Below are 14,154 nucleotides of genomic sequence, written 5' to 3' on the forward strand. Positions count from 1 at the left end.
CAAAAGTAGTGATTTCAGGATTGCTGCCAGTGCTGCGTGCTGGTGGAGTAGGAATCGCAGGATAGCTCGGATGAATACATGGCTTGAGGAGTGGTGCAGAAGGGAGGGATTCAAATTCCTGGGACATTGGAACCGGTTCTGGGGAAGGTGGGATCAGTACAAACCGGACGGTCTGCACGTGGGCAGGATCGGAACCAATGTCCTAGGGAGAGTGTTTGCGACTGCTGTTGGGGAGGAGTTAATATAATATGGCAGGGGGATGGGAACCTATGCAGGGAGACAGAGGGAAATAGAAGGGGGGCAGAAGCAAAAGATAGAAAGGAGAATAGTAAAAGTGGAGGGCAGAGAAACCCAAGGCAAAAAGCAAAAAGGGTCACATTACAGCAAGATTCAAAATGGGCAAAGTGTGTTAAAAAGACAAGCCTGAAGGCTCTGTGCCTCAATGTGAGGAGTATTCGGAATAAGGTGGATGAATTAACTGCGCAGATAGCAGTTAATGGATACGATGCGATTGGCATCACGGAGACATGGCTCCAGGGTGACCAAGGCTGGGAACTCAACAACCAAGGGTATTCAGCATTTTGGAAGGATAGACAGAAAGGAAAAGGAGGCGGGGTGGCGTTGCTGGTTAAAGAGGAAATCAATGCAATTGTAAGAAAGGACATTAGCCAGAATGATGCGGAATCGGTATGGGTGGAGCTGCGGAATTCCAAAGGGCAGAAAACGCTAGTGGGAGTTGTGTATAGACCAGCAAATAGTAGTAGTGAGGTTGGAGACAGCATCAAACAAGAAATAAGGGATGAGTGCAATAAAGGTACAGCAGTAATCATGGGCACCCTTAATCTACATATTGATTGGGCTATCCTAACTGGTAGCAATGCGGTGGAGGAAGATTTCCTGGAGTGTATTCGGGATGGTTTTCTAGACGAATATGTCGAGGAACCAAACAGGGAACTGGCCATCCTAGACTGGGTGATGTGTAATGAGAAGGGACTAATTAGCAATCTTGTTATGCGAGGCCCCTTGGGGAAAAGTGACCATACAATGGTTGAATTCCTTCTTAAGATGGAGAGTGACAAAGTTAATTCGGAAACTAGGGTCCTGAACTTAAGAAAAGGTAACTTCGACGGTATGAGGTGTGAATTGGCTAGAATAGACTGGCAAAGGATACTTAAAGGGTTGACAGTGGACAAGCAATGGTAAACATTTAAAGATCACATGGATGAACTTCAGCAATTGTACATCCCTGGCTGGAGTAAAAATAAAACTGGGAAGGTGGCTCAACCATGGCTAACATGGGAAATTAAGGATAGTGTTAAAGCCAAAGAAGGGGCCTATAAATTGGCTAGAAAAAGCAACAAACCTGAGGACTGGGAGACTAAGGACTAAGGGTTTAATTAAGAGGGGTAAAATAGAGTACGAGAGGAAGCTTGCAGGGAACATAAAAACTGACTGCAAAAGCTTCTATAAATATGTGAAGAGAAAAAGATTAGTAAAGACAAACGTAGGTCCCTTGCAGTTGGATTCAGGTGAATTTATAATGGGGAACAAAGAAATGGCAGACCAACTGAACCAATACTTCGGTTCTGTCTTCACAAAGGAAGATACAAATAACCTTCCGAATGTACTAGGGGACAGTGGGTCTAGTGAGAAAGAGGAACTGAAAGATATCCTTATTAGGCAGGAAATTGTGTTTGGGAAATTGATGTGATTAAAGGCCGATAAATCCCCGGGGCCTGATAGTCTGCATCCCAGAATACTTAAGGAAGTGGCCCTAGAAATAATGGATGCATTGGTGATCATTTTCCAACAGGCTATCAACTCTGGATCAGTTCCTATGGACTGGAGGGTAGCTAATGTAACACCACTTTTCAAAAAAGGAGGGTAAGAAAAAACGGGTAATTAGAGACCGGTTAGCCTGACATCAGTAGTGGGGAAAATGTTGGAATCAATCATTAAGGATGAAATAGCAGCGCATTTGGAAAGCAGTGACAGGATCGGACCAAGTCAGCATGGATTTATGAAAGGGAAATCATGCTTGACGAATCTTCTGGAATTTTTTGAGGATGTAACTAGCAGAGTGGACAAGGGAGAACCAGTAAATGTGGTGTATTTGGACTTTCAAAAGGCTTTTGACAAGGTCCCGCACAAGAGATTGGTGTGCATAATCAAAGCACATGGTATTGGGGGTAATATACTGATGTGGATAGAGAACTGGTTGGCAGACAGGAAGCAGAGAGTTGGGTTAAACGGGTCCTTTTCAGAATGGCAGGCAGTGACTAGTGGGATGTTGCAGGGCTCAGTGCTGGGACCCCAGCTCTTTATAATATACATTAACGATTTGGATGAAGGAATAGAGTGTAATATCTCCAAGTTTTCGGATGACACTAAACTGGGTGGTGGTGTGAGCTGTGAGGAGGATGCTAAAAGGCTGCAGGGTGACTAAGACAGGTTAGATGATTGGACAAATGCATGGCAGATGCAGTATAATGTGGATAAATGTGAGGTTATCCATTTTGGGGGCAAAAACACGAAGGCAGAATATTATCTGAATGGCGGCAGATTAGGAAAAGGGGAGCTGCAACAAGACCTGGGCGTCATGGTTCATCAGTCACTGAAAGTGGGCACGCAGGTACAGCAGGCGGTAAAGCAGGCAAATGGTATGTTGGCCTTCATAGCTAGGGATTTGAATATAGGAGCAGGGAGATCTTAATGCAGTTGTACAGGGCCTTAGTGAGGCCTCACCTGGAATATTGTGTTCAGTTTTGGTCTCCTTGTTTGAGGAAGGACGTTCTTGCTATTGAGGGAGTGCAGCGAAGGTTCACCAGACGGGCTGTCATATGAGGAGAGACTGGATCAACTGGGCCTTTATTCACTGGAATTTAGAAGGATGAGAGGGGATCTCATAGAAACATAGAAGATTCTGACGGGACTGGACAGGTTAGATGTGGGAAGAATGTTCCCGATGTTGGGGAAGTCCAGAACCAGGGGACATAGTCTTAGGTTAAGGGGTAAGCCATTTAGAACTGAGATAAGGAGAAACTTCTTCACTCAGAGAGTTGTTAACCTGTGGAATTCCCTGCCGCAGAGAGCCAGTTCATTGGATATATTCAAGAGGGAGTTAGATATGGCCCTTACGGCTAAGGGGATCAAGGGGTATGGAGAGAAAGCAGGAAAGGGGTCCCGAAGGAATGATCACCCATGATCTTATTGAATTGCCTTGCAGGCTTGAAGGGCCGAACGGCCTAATCCTGCACCTATTTTCTATGTTTCTATGTTTCTATGAGGCCTCTGGTGGCAGTACAGAGTAAATACAAGTTTACATATATAACAACACTCCCCCCACCCCAAAGCCAATAGTGTAACTATTTACAATGTGAGTCGATCTGGGGCCCTTCTTGCCCTGGTTGATTGTCTCGGTGTGAAAGCTGGTGTTGTTGAATCACTCGTTGGATCCTCGCTGGACTGCTGTGCAGCTGGCCTTGCTGGGCCCTGCTGGGCTACTGTGGATGATGGGTTCTGCTTTGTGGTCAACCATGGTGCTGGTTGCCACTGGTGTGTATGTTGGGGGATCAAAAAAGGTAGGGTCCAAGGTGGGTTGCTCAGGATAGTCCCTGAATCTGAGTTTGATTTGCTCCAAGTGTTCCCGGTGAATGAGTCCACTTGAAAGTTTGACCCAAAACACCCTGCTCCCCTCTTTGGCCACGACAGTGCCAGAAAGCCACTTGGGGCCTTGTCCATAATTTAATACAACTACTGGATCATTGATTTCAATCTCGCATGACAAATTTGCGCCATCATGGTATGCACTTTGTTGAAGCCGCCTGCTCTCTACCTGTTCGTGTAGATCAGGGTGAACTAATGAGAGCCTTGTTTTAAGTGGTCTTTCCATGAGCAGTTCAGCAGGTGGGATCCCAGTGAGTGAGTGGGGTCTCATGCGGTAGCTAATCAGGGCTTGGGATAGGTGAGTCTGCAGTGAGCCTTACGTTACCCTCTTCAAGCCTTGCTTGATGGTTTGCACTGCTCTCTCTGCCTGACCATTGGATGCTGGTTTAAACGGGGCAGATGTGACATGTTTGATCCCGTTACGGGTCATGAATTCTATGAACTCAGCACTGGTAAAAGATGGCCCATTGTCGCTCACCAGGACATCGGGTAGGCCGTGTGTGGCAAACATGGCCCGTAGGCTTTCAGTAGTGGCAGCGGACGTGCTAGCCGACATTATCTCACATTCAATCCACTTGGAGTATGCATCCACAACGACAAGGAACATTTTATCCAAGTCGACATGTACCCTAGACCACGATTTGGAGGGCCAAGACCATAAACTTAGCGGCGCCTCCCTGAGTACATTGCTTAACTGCGAGCATGTATTACATTTGTGAACGCAGGACTCTAAGTCCGCATCGATACCGGGCCATCACATGTGGGATCTGGCTATCGCTTTCATCATTACGATGCCTGGGTGGGTGCTGTGGAGGTCATTGATGAAGGTGTCTCTGCCCTTCTTGGGGACCACGACTCGATTGCCCCACAGAAGGCAGTCTGCCTGTATAGACATTTCAGCTTTGCGCCACTGGAACGGCTTTATCTCTTTCTGTATTTCCAATTGGACACTGGACCAGCTCCCGTGAAGCACACAACTTTTGACTAGAGATAATAAGGGGTCCTGGCTTGTCCAGGTTTTGATCTGACGAGCAGTGACGGGTGATTGCTCACTCTCAAATGCTTCCATAACCATGGCTAGATCTGCAGGCTGCGCCATTTCCAACCCCGTGGTGGACAATGGCAACCTACTGAGAGCATCGGTGCAGTTTTCTGTGCCTAGCCTGTAGCGGATGGCGTACTGTATGCGGACAACATGAGCGTCCCTCTCTGGATGTGGGCCGATGCGTTGGTATTTATCCCTTTACTCTCGGAGAACAGGGATATAAGTGGTTTATGGTCAGTTTCCAATTCGAATTTTAGCCCAAACAGGTATTGATGCATTTTCTTTACCCCAGAGAGACACGCTAATGCTTCTTTCTCAGTCATGCTGTAGGCTCTCTCAGCCTTAGACAGACTCCTGGATGCATAAGCAACCGGTTGCAGTTTCCCAAAATCATTAGCTTGTTGTAATGCACAACCGACGCTATATGACGACGCATCACATGCTAGCACCAAACGCTTACATGGATCATACAACACAAGCAATTTGTTTGAGCATAACAATTTTCTCGCTTTTACAAAGGCATTTTCTTGGCTTTTGCCCCAAACCCATTCATCCCCTTTTTGTAGTCAGACATGTAGTGGTTCTAATAGTGCGCTGAGACCCAGTAAGAAGTTACCAAAGTAATTTAGGAGTCCCAGAAACGACCGCAGCTCCATCACGTTCTGTAGCCTCAGTGCGTTCTCGATTGCCTCCGTCTTCACTTTGGTGGGCCTGATGCCATCCGCTGCATCTGTTATAAACAAAAAGACCTTTGTGCGTGTTGATGCAGGTGAGGGCCTTTGATGATTCCTCCAGTTCTGGTGTCATGTAGGCTGAAGTCAGATCCAGCTTCCTGAACATCTTTCCGCCCGCCAGCATTGCAAAGAGGTCATTGGCCTTTGGTCGTGGGTATTGGTCCTGCAGGGAGATACGATTGATAGTTGCTTTGTAATCGCCACAGACTCTGACGGTGCTGTCTCCCTTGAGGACTGGGATGATAGGACTGGCCCACGCGTTGAACGCGATTGGGGAAATGATGCCCTCTCTTTGCAGCCGGTCTAGCTCGATCTCTACCCTTTCTCTCATCCTGTACAGTACTAATCTCACCTTGTGATGGATGGGTCGCATCCCCGGAATTAGGTGGATCTGCACTTTTGCTACTTGGAATTTCCCGATGCCTGGTTCGAACAGCAAAGGTAATTTGTTTAAGACCTGGGCACCCTAAGTGTCATCAGCGGGCAATAGCGCTCGGGCATCGTCCCAGTTCCAGCGTATCTTTCCCGGCCAGCCCCTGCCGAGCAGCGTGGGACCATCGACTGGTACCACCCAGAGTGTTAGCTTGTGCACCGCTTCATCGTAGGAGACCTTTATGGTAGCACTGCCGATTACAGGTATCAGTTCCTTTGTGTAAGATCTTCGTTTTGTGTGAACTGGAGTTAAGACTGGCCTTGAGGCCTTATTGCACCACAACCTTTTGAAAGTCTTTTTACCCATGATGGACTGGCTCGCATCCGTGTCCAGCTCCATTGACACCGGAAGTCCATTTATTTCAACATTCAACATTATTGGGGGACAATTCATGGTGAATGTGTGCACTCCATGTACCTCTGCTTCCTCAATCTGAGGCTCTGGTTCGTCGTGATCCTCCGTGGATCTGCCCTCCTCTGCAACATGTTGGTTTGCAGGTTTAACAGGCTTTGCAGCTCGTCTGCACACTCGTTGGAGGTGTCCCATTGTTCCACTGCCCTTGCAAACATACTCTTTGAATCGGCATGAATGGAAATGATGATCACCCCCACACTGCCAACAAGGCATTAATGGCCTTGCATTCATCACCCTTGATGTTGGTCTCTGAGACATCTGCGGATGTGTAGCTGCAGGTATGTGTGACCTGCCCTGTATGTTATGATTCGAAAACAACATCACTTTGTTCACAGTACTTGTAGCAGCACTTGTGTGCTGAGAGATTTGATTGTCACTGGTGGCAATGAACGCCTGGGCTATCGCTATGGCCTTACTCAAAGTTGGGGTCTCTACAATCAAAAGTTTGTGAAGTATGCTTTCGTGGGCTAATGCCAAGTACGAAAAAGTCTCTGAGCATGTGCTCCAAATGTCCTTCAAATTCGCAATGTGCTGCAAGGCGTCTTAGCTCGGCGACATAACTCGCCACTTCCTGGTATTCAGACCTTTTGTAGGTGTAGAACCAGTACCTCGCCATCAGAACATTCCTTTGGGTTCAAATGCTCTCGGACCATTGCGCACAAATCGTCGTACGATTTCTCTGTGGTTTTCGCTGGAGCAAGCAGATTCTTCATGAGGCCATATGTTGGTGCCCCACAGACGGTGAGGAGGATCGCCCTTCATTTGGCAGTGCTCTCTTCCCCATCTAGCTTGTTGGCCATGAAGTATTGGTTGAGTTGCTCCACAAAAGTTTCACAATCATCTCCCTCCGAGAATTTCTCCAGGATGCCCACTGTTCTCTGCATCTTTGGATTTGCTATCTGTATTTCGTCACCAGTTGGTGTGTATGGGGAAAGAGTCAGACTGAACACTGTGAGCTCAAAGTAAAGTGTAACCTTAGTCTTTTATTGCAGGTCTCCAGAGTGCCTCTCCAACCTGTGAAGCCTCCTTAAATATCTGTGCTCCCACGGGATTATGGGTTCCAATGGGACTCCAGGGGATGAGCCCTCTGGTGGCTGTACTTGGTAAATACAAGTTTACATATATAACATGATCTTAGACTGCTTCTCACTTCTAAAGTATTACACCTGACAATAGTGGACAACTGTGAGGCACCCATCTACTACTTCTATCTTTTAAAAAATGTTCGCTCTAATTTTCTCCTCTCCTCTCCTGAAGCTAATAGTTCATCTGCAGCGCATTTCCACAGATAACAAGCAGCTCCCTAGTGCCCAAAAGGCCATTTTTCATTAGTGAGCTTGGAAAGTGAATATTGATAGGCTTTTTGGTCATGCTAGGCATCACATCTGCGTCTCCTTCTATCCTCACGTAGGCCTCGATCTCACCAACTGTGGCAAGACCGGGATGGCCTTGTTACTTGGCTGGTATCAAAGCCGCTCCTGGCTCCAGCCCACACTGTATGAACAATCCTCCATTGCTGGGGTTTGTTAAACCCGCCGTGCAAGTTTCCCGGCCAATTAAAATGAAGCTGGTCTGAATGCATCATCTGATGATGCATCAGCAGCCGGTTTCCTTAAAGGGGCCATGTCCACATTGACTTGACAGTTGTGCTGTCAGTGTTCTATAACATTGAGCTGCTGCAAACACTGACAAACACTGCACAAAGATTCTCCCATCACTCCCTCCATATGCTTATGGAGGGAGATACAACATGCAGGGAGGTTCCCTTCCCTTCCAATGGCAGAAGAGACCTCCCCAGGAGACCAAAGCAGCCTAGTTTCACATTGCACAGGAGGGCACAAGCAGGGATATCATCAGGAGGAGCTGGCTGCAGTGGCACAAACCTTTCAATGATTACAGTAGATCACGAAATGTTACTGCAAAGCCACACTCAATCTCATCCTGCTGTGCCACTCATCACATTCCCATCACTCTGCCTTCCCGACCCTACTCCTGCACATTCTTACTCACACTAACTTACCTTACAGCTCCAGCCATCTCTCTCTATCTACATTATCACTTCCCCATCTCACTAGTCACCCCTCACACTCATCCTCATCCTTGTCCAATCATCCAAACTAATAACACACAAAGATAGACACTTGGGTGCTTTAGCGAATGTTCATGTAAAATTTCTGTTACTGGGCCAAAAATTCCGGCCTTGCCGGGTCTGTACGAAGTGCGCACGGACCCGGCGAGGCCTCGCAGGGCGAGATGGACATGCGCCAAAAACCGGCTGTTCCGATCTATCAAGATTTCTCTTGACAGGTCCTCCGCATCTCCACAGGAAGGATTTTCACGTGGGAGAGATTGAGCTGTTTACCCAACTCATGCCCACCAAATGGCTTCAAACTTTTACGCCTGGTAAAAGCAGGCATATAGTTTACTTTTACTGGCATAATAGTTTTAGAACATATAAAAATTAAATGTAATCATTCATTTTTATGTTAGAAACCCTGTCCATTAAGGTAAATTAATTTTAACCCTGTTAAAACACGTTAAAAAAAATTCCAAAAAAAATATATTTTTTCTAGAATATTTAATTACATTTAATTTCAAATTATTTCAAATATGTGAGGTGCTTTTTTAATTTATTATGCTGTGTTTCTTGTTTTAGTAAGGTTTTCTCATTGATAACGGAGTTCCCATTTTTAGCAAGAGAATACTGCATAGTGATTGGTGATCCAGGCCCACATGACTCCAGCATTTCCGTACGTACGGGGATGTCATCTCCCCGTACGCTGTGCATCAAATGAAGTCCTCCGATCGCAATTGTAGGTTCCTCCGTGACCACCAGGTAATTTGTGAGAAAATTTTCGGTCGGAGGTGTTCGTCCGAAGAAAGCCGCCGATCGCAATTTTCCCCCCAATGTGTTGACAAACATTGAATCTTTATTTTCACCACTTTGCCTTCTTGGACAATTTGGTGTGCACCTTTGAAAGTGTCTTAGTGAGTTTGAGTGAATGGTGAGATATAATGCTAAGAGCGTGAATGGAGTGGCTTGGCCATTGTAGGGATGTTTTATGGTGCTGGAATGGGGTAGTGCTAACCTGACCTATCATGTGGCAGCCAGGGTGTACAGTGTTAAATGAAGCAAATCTGGACATGCTGAGACCATCACTGGCATCCCGGGCAGCAGTGTGCATGGGTTATGATGCCCTGTGTCCAGTGATTGCAGAGAAGGTTGGTATGGATGTTAGTGCTGCTAGAGTGCCTGGTGATGTTGGTGTTGGGGCTGATCATGTTGGGAATCTGAGAAAAAAGGTGAAATTTTTCAAGGGCACTGATGCTGATGGAATAAATGGCAGGTAAGGTTGAGATGACAGAAGCAATCTGTCAATGGGGAGAGAGGTCATTCCAATGAGTTGACATTGGTTAGAGAGTTTGCTCTGAACACTTGCTAGCTGCAGAAAGGTCAATCTGTCTTCTAAATGCAGTAAGTAACTGCTTCTAACCTTGGCTAGTGAAGACCTATGAAATGGGAGCTTTCATAGACAATTTGCAGCTGTCAGGTTAGTGAACTATTCGATGCTGACACAACACCTGACCTGGCATGGATTTGGGCTCTTTGTGCAAAAAAAATGTTGACTGCGCTAACCTGCCTTCATAGAAACATAGAAACATAGAAAATAGGTGCAGGAGTAGGCCATTCGGCCCTTCGAGCCTGCACCACCATTCAATAAGATCATGGCTGATCCTTCACCTCAGTACCCCTTTCCTGCTTTCTCTCCATACCCCTTGACCCCTTTAGTCGTCAGGGCCATATCTAACTCTCTCTTGAATATATCTAACAAACTGGCAATTCCAGAAGTTAACAACTCTCTGAGTGAAGAAGATTCTCCTCATCTCGGTCTGAAATGGCTTACCCTTTATCCTTAGACTGTGACCCCTGGTTCTGGACTTCCCCAACATCGGGAACATTTTTCCTGCATCTAACCTGTCCAGTCCCATCAGAATTTTATATGTTTCTATGAGATCCCCTCACAGTGGGTAAAATGATGGAATCAATTATTAAGAATGTCATAACAGCGCATTTGGAAAGAGGTGACATGATAGGTCCAAGTCAGCATGGATTTGTGAAAGGGAAATCATGCTTGACAAATCTTCTGGAATTTTTTGAGGATGTTTCCAGCAGAGTGGACAAGGGAGAACCAGTTGATGTGGTGTATTTGGACTTTCAGAAGGCTTTCGACAAGGTCCCACACAAGAGATTAATATGCAAAGTTAAAACACATGGGATTGGGGGTAGTGTGCTGACGTGGATTGAGAACTGGTTGGCAGACAGGAAGCAAAGAGTAGGAGTAAATGGGTACTTTTCAGAATGGCAGGCAGTGACTAGTGGGATACTGCAAGGTTCTGTGCTGGGGCCCCAGCTGTTTACACTGTACATTAATGATTTAGACGAGGGGATTAAATGTAGTATCTCCAAATTTGCGGATGACACTAAGTTGGGTGGCAGTGTAAGCTGCGAGGAGGATGCTATGAGGCTGCAGAGTGACTTGGATAGGTTAGGTGAGTGGGCAAATGCATGGCAGATGAAGTATAATGTGGATAAATGTGAGGTTATCCACTTTGGTGGTAAAAACAGAGAGACAGACTATTATCTGAATGGTGACAGATTAGGAAAAGGGGAGGTGCAACAAGACCTGGGTGTCATGGCACATCAGTCATTGAAGGTTGGCATGCAGGTACAGCAGGCGGTTAAGAAATCAAATGGCATGTTGGCCTTCATAGCGAGGGGCAGGGAAGTGTTATTACAGTTGTACAGGGCCTTGGTGAGGCCACATCTGGAGTATTGTGTACAGTTTTGGTTTTCTAACTTGAGGAAGGACATTCGTGCTGTTGAGGGAGTGCAGCGAAGGTTCACCAGACTGATTCCCGGGATGGCGAGACTGACCTATCAAGAAAGACTGGATCAACTGGGCTTGTATTCACTGGAGTTCAGAAGAATGAGAGGTGACCTCATGGAAACGTTTAAAATTCTGATGGGTTTAGACAGGTTAGATGCAGGAAGAATGTTCCCAATGTTGGGGGAGTCCAGAACCAGGGGTCACAGTCTAAGGATAAGGGATAAACCATTTAGGACCGAGATGAGTAGAAACTTCTTCACCCATAGAGTGGTGAACCTGTGGAATTCTCTACCACAGAAAGTTGTTGAGGCCAATTCATTAAATATATTCAAAAAGGAGTTAGATGTAGTCCTTACTACTAGGGGGATCAAAGGGTATGGCGAGAAAGCAGGAATGGGGTACTGAAGTTGCATGTTCAGCCATGAACTCATTGAATGGCGGTGCAGACTCGAAGGGCCGAATGGCCTACTCCTGCACCTATTTTCTATGTTTCTATGTTTCATTCTTCAAAACTCCAGTGAATACAGGCCCAGTCGATCCAATCTCTCCTCATATGTCAGTCCCGCCATCCCGGGAATCAGTCTGGTGAACCTTCGCTGCACTCCCTCAATAGCAAGAACGTCCTTCCTCCGATTAGGAGACCAAAACTGAACGCAGTATTCCAGGTGAGGCCTCACCAATGCCTTGTACAACTGCATTAAGTCCTAACTGCTACTATACTCAAATCCCCAAGCTATGAAGGCCAACATGCCATTTGCCTTCTTCACCGCCTGCTGGACCTGTATGCCAACTTTCAATGACTGATGTACCATAACACCCAGGTCTCATTGCATCTCCCCTTTTCCTAATCTGCCGCCATTCAGATAATATTCTGCCTTCATGTTTTTGCTACTAAAGTGGATAACCTCACATTTATCCACATTATACTGCTTCTGCCATGCCTTTGCCCACTCACCTAACCTGTCCAAATCACCCTGCAGCCTGTTAGCATCCTCCTCACAGCTCACACCACCACCCAGCTTAGTGTCGTCTGCAAACTTGTAGATATTACACTCAATTCCTTCATCTAAATCATTGATGTATATTGTAAATAGCTGAGGTCACAGCACTGAGCCCTGCGGCACCCCACTAGTCATTGCCTGCCATTCTGAGAAGGACCTGTTTATCCCTACTCTCCGCTTCCTGTCTGCCAACCAGTTCTCTATCCACGTCAATACATTACCCCCGATACCATGTGATTTAATTTTGCACACCAATCTCTTGTGTGGGACCTTGTCAAAAGCCTTTTGAAATTCCAAATACACCACATCCACTGGTTCTCCCTTGTCCACTCTACTAGTTACATCCTCAAAAAATTCCAGAAGATTTGTCAAGCATGATTTCCCTTTCATAAATCCATGCTGACTTGGACCGATTCTGTCACTGCTTTCCAAATGCGCTGCTATTTCATCTTTAATAATTGATTCCAAAATTTTCCCCACTACTGATATCAGGCTAACCGGTTTATAATTTCCCCATTTTCTCTCTCCCTCCTTTTTTAAAAGATGGTGTTACATTAGCTACCCTCCAGTTCATAGAACAGATCCAGAGTCAATAAACTGTTGGAAAATGATCACCAATGCATCCACTATTTCTAGGGCCACTTCCTTAAGTACCCTGGGGATTTATCAGCCTTCAATCCCATCAATTTCCCTAACACAATTTTCTGACTAATAAGGATTTCCTTCAGTTCCTCCTTCTCGCTAGACCCTCGGTCCTTTAGTATTTCCGGAAAGTTATATGTGTCTTCCATCGTGAAGATAGAACCAAAGTATTTGTTCAATTGGTCTGCCATTTCTTTGTTCCCCATTATAAATTCATCTGATTCTGTTTGCAAGGGACCTACGTTTGTCTTCACTAATCTTATTCTCTTCACATATCTATAGAAGCTTTTGCAGTCAGTTTTTATGTTCCCAGCAAGCTTCCTCTCATACTTTATTTTTCCCCTCCTAATTAAACCCTTTGTCCTCCTTTGCTGAATTCTAAATTTCTCCCAGTCCTCTGGTTTGCTGCTTTTTCTGACCAATTTATATGCCTCTTCCTTGGATTTAACACTATCCCTAATTTCCCTGGCTAATTCCCCTGGCATTAGCGTGGCGTTCACAGGGCGCGAAGCTCAGTGCCGTGCTGATGAAAGCAGCACATCGCTGATGTGCCGTATCACGGCGCTGCATCGCAAATTCCCTCCCCTTCTCTTAAAAAGAGGAACGCTGCGATCTGAGTAGCACCAGTGAGAGGGTGCCGGCCTGCCTGTTGGTGGCCGGCTGAGCCAACGGCCGCCATTGTTGGACCAACTGAAAAGTCGGCCAAAATAAAAAAAGATGGTGGCTGCCGCACTACCACCTCCCCTTTAAGGGCGTCCAGGGCGCCGCAGCCACCTCAGCTTCACATCAAGAAACTGTCGGTGGCATTGCCCTGCGCAGATCTCGCTCCCGCAGGGCAATTTCCCCCAAGGGGCACAAGGGGGTCAGCGCGAGGTGATAAGGAGTCGGTGCACAGGGCAATGATGTTATTGCTGCGCGTGCATCGCACTAGTGCGCTGATCACGCAGTGCAAACCACTTTTGGCCGTCGGAGCCCGGGGGGCAATTCCGGGGAAGGGAAGGGGCACTATATTGAGCATCGGTGTAGCGCGGACCTCCTCAGCACGACCCTGGACTCAGCACCATGCTGCCGCCTCAGGAGCACCCCTCCAAGGAAGCAGAACGCCGGATACAGCGCTCCACTTCCTTTGAGGGGTGCATGTCCAATTCCGCGCTGAGGGCAGGACTTTAGGGCCGGGCGAGAAAAGTCCCGGCCCCAGAAGGTTACCGCATTCAATTGGAGCGAGGGTCAATTTCGCCCCCTCATACCTTTAAAATAAACTAAAATAATCAAAATAGCAGTGCTGCCTATGCTCTTTTTGCAGGCAGCTTTTAACCTCGGGCCATGGTGG

The sequence above is a fragment of the Pristiophorus japonicus genome, chromosome 6, assembly GCF_044704955.1.
Source record: "Pristiophorus japonicus isolate sPriJap1 chromosome 6, sPriJap1.hap1, whole genome shotgun sequence".
Classification (NCBI taxonomy): Eukaryota; Metazoa; Chordata; class Chondrichthyes; family Pristiophoridae; genus Pristiophorus; species Pristiophorus japonicus.